The 6,797-nt window shown below is 40.8% G+C and overlaps 1 non-coding gene across 1 annotated transcript; it reads right to left on the bottom strand.

The window, feature by feature from the left end:
- Positions 1-417: 417 nt before the first annotated feature.
- Positions 418-603, bottom strand: LOC142654445 (U2 spliceosomal RNA). Its single transcript, XR_012849051.1, has one exon. It is a non-coding gene; the product is annotated as a U2 spliceosomal RNA (small nuclear RNA).
- Between the last annotated feature and the right edge of the window lie 6,194 nt (positions 604-6,797).

The following is a 6,797-nucleotide window of genomic DNA, read 5'->3' as shown; positions in this document are numbered from 1 at the left end:
GCAATGGCTGCTTGCTATTCCCCTACTCCACTCCACTCTTCCACTATTCCACTACTTGACTGTGGTGCTGCATCAATCAGTGGCTGTGGGTTGACTGAGTGACTGGCTGGCTGGCTCAGGTGCAGCTCTTTAACTTACTTAGGAGGAGGGAGAGAAGAAAAGGAAGGTGAATGAGCTGTTCCAAATTGAAATGCTGAAAACACAGCAGAAACACAGACACAACACAAGAGGTGGCAATCGATTCATCAAGACATTTAATAAATGAGGTCATTATCACATATTACACAACATGCTTTGTATCAAGGCATTGTCCAACAGGCGTTCAAATAATGGGATTAAAGGAGAGATCCAATGTGCAAGAAACAAAGGCAAAAACAAAAAGCACTTTTGAAATCTGATTTTAGTCAACGCATAAGTAAAGGGTGCACCGGTCCTGGAGATACTGCAATACCAGGTCAATGCGTGGAGGGGACAGTGCAAGCTCTATTTCCATCTCCCTGTTCTAAAAATCCATTTAATATATGGTCCCCAGATATGTCCCCTATCAGATATTAAACTGATAAGAACAGATATATATATATTTTTTTAATCCTCAGATGGGATATTGAACGGTCCAAAACTACCATTAGAACATCAGTAACAGTTATAGGGCACTGTTTCCCATCATCATGTGGACTTTCTTTATTTCCAACAAATAATACACATAAAAAAACATAAAATAACTTTTAGGAACAATTTACCACTTTCCACACTCCTTCAGCATCTTCTCCTCTTCCCCTTTTATTCCACAAAAAACAATCATATAATTTTCCTAACACCATTCTTACACTATCTTTTACAGCAAATTATTTTCTTTTAAATACATACACATTTCTAACATCCCATAATACTTCTTTTATACATGCAATCAGCAACCACAACACTCTCTCTTTTTCTCCATGACATGCACACAAACCAAACATAAATATTTCAAAAGATAACAAACTTACCCCAGTCAACTCCTTACATAACGGTCCCATTCTCTTTATCACTTCTCTTGCATACTGGCAATTCCAAAACAAATGAACAATACTCCCTTTTCCATTACAGTCAGACCTCGGGCACGCATCTCTCCTGACCAAACCTCGATTCCTCTGAAACTCTCTAACCGGTAGTACTCCATGAAGGCTTTGCCAGACTAAATCTCTCTGTTTATTCGTTAAGCCATCCATTCTTACTTTCTTCTCTTCCACTCACCATATTTATACTACACTCTCTCTACATTCAATCATCCTATACACTAGACTCTTATTTCGCAACATTCTAACATCCACATCACGTAACTCATATTTACCAAGGAACTTGTACATCCATAGATACCACACAGGAATGACAAAGGAAACAGGACGACGCAAATCTCTCACACACTACTTCATTCGAATCAAATAGGTACCAAATAAATATCTACACATATATGCGTACTTTCCATCTGATCTAACTACTCTCAATAGAAAGATAACCAAATTTACCCCAAAATAAATTTCTAAATTTGGAAAACCAAGACCTCCCTTATCTATACTTTTCACAAAAAATTCTCTTCTAGCCCTCTCCATTTTGGATCCCCATAAAAAAATAAAATTCTATTTAGACCCATAAGACCCATATAGCTTGGTGGAAAGACTATGGCAATAAACAAAAAGATCAGTAAAATAATGCTTTTGATTACTAAGATTTTCCCAAAGAAGGATATAATCTCCTCATTTTCAAAAAATGTAGCTTGATTTCAATTTTTTTCTTAGCATCTTGGCCAACATTCCGCACCATCCAATCTTTCATTGAACTTTACACCCAAAACCTTGATTGGTCCATTCACTACTATATCACTCCTCAAACTGCCTTTTCCGTAATTTTTACATTCACTCTTGTCCCAATTCACACGAAAAGCAGACGCTACAAAAGAAGGACACTAGCAATTTCACTCGTCTCACTGAACACTCAGAATCACACCAAACACAAACATCATCCATATAACCACTTACTTTCCATTCTTTCCCTCCTCCACCTGGCACATGTACACCACGAATAACTTTGTCCTTTCTTATCATACATAACAAAGGTTAAATTGCACAAATAAAAACAATCGCAGACAATGGACATCCTTGACGCACACCTGACAACACATTCACTTTCCTTCCTACATGCCCATGCAATAACACCCGACTATAAATCCCTTTCTATAGACTTCTAATACGCCAAACAAACTCAACTGGAAACCTCATTCTAACTAAAACTTTGAAAAAGCCTATGACAGGTTATCTCATAGTTATTTATTTAAAGTCTAAACTTAACAAAAAGACAATTTTTCCTTTCCATAGAGTCCCATAAACAATCTCTGAGAATACACACATCCTCATGCAATCTTCTTCCAGGCACTGCACAACACTGTTATTCCCCAATCACATCATGCAACCTATTTGCAAACACCTTTGCATACATTTTATAATCACAATTGAGCAACGTTATTGGACGCCAATTCTTCAAATCTTTCAAATCCCCTTTTTTTGGTATCAGTACAATTACTCCTGCACGCATACTCTCAACCATTTCTTCATTTATCCACATATATTTACATACTTCAAAAAAATCACGCTCTATCACATCCCACATACGTCTATAAAATTCTATTGGTAATCCGTCTTCACCAGGCGTTTTATTTATCGCTAAACTATTTATTACCTTCCATAATTCTTCTTTCACAAACTCTTTCATAACACCTTCTTTTTCTATATCACTCAACTTACCATCCAAAACTTTTAACACATCACTTTCCATGTCTTCATCTCTCCACTTATTTGCATACAAATCCTCATAAAAACTCGCAACTTCTTCACTTTCTCCATCACCGCTCACCTCATTACCATCTCTTCCAACCAACACATTCATACTTTGTCTTTTACCAAAGACTTTTTTGAAAAAAAAACTACTACATTTCTCATCCAACTCAATTTTATCTCATTTTGCCCTGTAAATAATACTTTTTCCTCTATCATTCAAATATTCATTAATCTCTCTTCTTACACACAAAATATCTTCATTCACTTCCGCACCACTCTCTCTGAATTGTGCATTTAGTCTCACATACTTCTCTCTTTTAACTGCAGCAGTTTTATAACCAAGATTCCTAAAAAATAATTTTGTTTTCCATTTAATCCAATCCCACCACTTAGCTATATTATTGAAAGTTCCTTTTTGTCTACACCAACTCTCATACTTTCTACCATACTCCTTTCTCACATCATCACTTTCCATCAAATTAACATTTAATTTCCATAAACCACGCCCAGACACATTGTTTACATCCACATCTACTTCACATATAACCAATTCGTGGTCAGAAAATAACACTTGCTGTTGTCTGTAATTTAAAGGGAATGTGTCGCTAGAAACTATTTTTTTTTTTTTAGTTAAACAGTTAGTGTATAAATGATTAAACATTGTTCTAATTTTTTTAATTTTTTCACGAGTCAGAAAATATTATAAATTAGATTCTAATTTAAAACACTTCCCAGTGCTGGTCACTAGATGGAGCAATTCCCAAAATTGCAGCATTGGCATGTGGTAAAGCAACCACATTGCTTTATGCTGCAAAATTTGAGAATACACACTCGCTCTAGTGAGCTCACAGAATCCCCCCTCCTTTATCCTGGCTAGTGCCAGGAGAAAGGATGGGAGGATTGAACATTCAAACCTCCTACACTGTGTGTAGCCATTTTTTGAGCGAACACACAGTGTAGTAGGTTTACATACAGTAGTAATCATACACTATAACACGTACATACACAGACATAACTTACCTGCTCCTGCCGCCGCCGCTCCCTCCGGTCCGTCCGCTCCGTCTGCTCCCTCCGCTCCTCGTGCTTGCTTCAGAACACAGTCTGGAAGCCGCGACCGGAAGTAGTAATCTTACTGTCCGGCCGCGGCTTCCGGTCCACAAGAAAATGGCGCCGGACATCGCTCGGACGAAGACCTTCAATTTCCCACACAGACGGCGTACAGCATAGTGAATGGAACGGGTCCCGTTCGCATTCACTATGGGGCTGTATGTGCCGTATTCCATGTCTGTATGTGTCGTTAATCGACACATACAGAGATGGAAAAAAAAATGGCAGCCCCCATAGACAAGAAAAAGTAAAAAAATAAAAAAAAGTAAAACACAAATACACAAATAAATAAAACATTTTTTAATAAAACACTAAAAGCAAATTGATATAAAACATTTTTTTTTCGCGACACCCGTCCTTTAAAGGAACTAAGTTTCGAGAAATAAAACAATAATCTAAACAACTGTGTGTTCTACCTGTATCTGCATGATAGGTATTCAACCTGGGATTGCATAATTTCTGCATGTCCGATAAATGAAAATCATTAATTATTATTATTTCTAGTAATATTTTCCCTGAAATATCAACAGTACTTTTACCAATATCACAGTTCATGTCTCCAACTAATATTACCGGTAACCCTCCTGGAACAAAAAACGTAATTTTATGAAACAAATTTTTTCTTTCAACTTTGTCCGTTGACGCATAAACATTGATACAAAATGTAACATTTCTATAGCTAAAAAAAAGCCAAGATACACCTCCCCTCCTCTATAACTAATAAGAGACACTTCTTTTCCCTTAACTAAAATTCCCAGCCCATCATTTTTATTTGATACACTCCATGACCAGACTGAACTTCCATACACCCATTCATCACTACTAATTGCTTCATTCAAACCACATTCTTACAAACAATGTATAACTGCATTTTCTTGTGCATGAAACTCTAATTTAGCAGTTCTTCTATTCTTATTTTTAAACACTCTCACATTCTGTGAAGCGATTTTGACTCCCATATTGCCAAACAACTTTTAGCTCATGGAGAACACTGAAAAACAGAGAAAAGGACAAGCATTATCTTTAAAGTTCCACCACCTTCCACAACGTCCGCAATGTTTTCCACCAGCGTTTGCGACGAAGAGCCGGCTTGCGGGGTTTGGTTTTCACCCTGCTCACCACGCACAAGGCTTGGCCATCTTCATCTGATTCATCCCCACCACCCTCCCTGTGACTCTTTCCTGTCTCTGAGCTAGATGGGAACTCATGAATATTCGTCGGATCTGATTCATGCACCGCCTCACCTGCCTCTTCAAACAGCTCCTCAAAGTGCCTCATCAGAGGTAAGAAAGGGTGGGGCCCACTTGGTTGCAAGATTTGTGGTTCACTTACTCTCAGCTTCTGTCCTCCGCCCGAGTCTTTCACCACACTAGCAAAGGACATTACCTGCTGCATTTGCCTTTGCTTCCTTGGCTCCTCCTGTCTCTGCTGTGCTGCTCTTGTTTTTTCTTCATTTGCAGCTCTTTGAGCATCTGCAACAGGACAAAATTTGTACGTATGGTCAGTTCCTCCACATGCAGGGCCGCCATCAGGTATTTCAGGGCCCCATACAGCGAAATTTTCTGGGCCCCCCTACCGTGGCACCGCCTGTTAATGGTACTCCGTCCAGCACTATATCATGCTACCCAGGACCGCCATCAGGGGGGTATTAGGGGTACTGATGTGAGGGGCCCGTCCAAACCTAATTTAAAGGGGGGCCCGGCAACTGCCGCGACTTGCCTTTGGTAGAAAAAAAACAGGCCCCTGCAATGGGGCCCGTTTTTCTCACCAAAAGAATGTCGTGCGCTGCGGGCCCACCCTCTCGTCATGGTGGCAGTCAAACACCGATCGCGCGCACCCGCAAACTACAGCACGTGCGCACTTGCGAGCGTGCGCGACCGCCCGCGCACCCGCGACCGCCTGGAAGCGCGCACCGAATTTTGAGGCAGATTTTGACCTGCCAACACTATCTTGCCACGTTTTTTGCCCGCGGCGATTGAGGACAGCAGACAAAAAATGCAGCGAAAAATGCATTTTCTGCCTCCCATTGATTTCGATGGCAGGTCAGAGGCGGAACCGCGGCAAGAAAGGACGTGCTGCTTTTTCTTTTTCCGCGACTGGCTCCCATTGATTTCAGATTAAATCAATGGGAGGCGGTTTTGGAAGTTGTTTGGTGCTGATTCTGACGCAGTGTCCGAGTCAATATCAAGGCCCAAAAACTCTGTGAACTGGGCCTTATTGTTAGGGCTTATTCAGACGAACGTGTAATACATCCGTGCCACGCGCGTGATTTTCACGCGCCTCGCACGGTCCTATGTTAGTCTATGGGGCCGTGCAGACTGTCAGTGATTTTCACGCAGCGTGTGTCCGCTGCGTAAAACTCACGACATGTACGATATTTGTGCATTGTTCGCGCATCACGCACCCATTGAAGTCAATGGGTGCGTGAAAATCACGCCCGGCACTTCCGCAGCAGTATAAACTATGAATGAAAACAGAAAAGCACCACGTGCTACCAACATACAAATAAAGTGTCATCATGATGGCGGCTGCGAGAAAATCACGCAGCCACGCATCATACGCTGCTGCCACACGGAGCTGTTATGGACCTTTTGCATGCGCAAAACACCACATTTTTTGCGCGCGCAAAAAGCACACGCTTGTGTAAATCCGGCCTTAGGGTAGGAACACACTAGGCATGAACACTGCGGATTTTATGCAACACATTTTATTGTGGAAAATCCGCAGCGTATTACAGTCGCAGCAGAGTCGATGAGGTTTGAACAAATCTCATCCACATGCTGCAAAAAAAATTGACCTGCAGTGTGGCTTTTTAAGCCGCAGCATGTCAATTTATTCTGTGGAATCGCTGCTCCTCTGTTGCGGAAATGCTGCGGT

This window comes from Rhinoderma darwinii, chromosome 5, assembly GCF_050947455.1.
Source record: "Rhinoderma darwinii isolate aRhiDar2 chromosome 5, aRhiDar2.hap1, whole genome shotgun sequence".
In the NCBI taxonomy this organism is placed as follows: Eukaryota; Metazoa; Chordata; class Amphibia; order Anura; family Rhinodermatidae; genus Rhinoderma; species Rhinoderma darwinii.
This window is presented reverse-complemented; position numbering and strand designations above follow the sequence as displayed.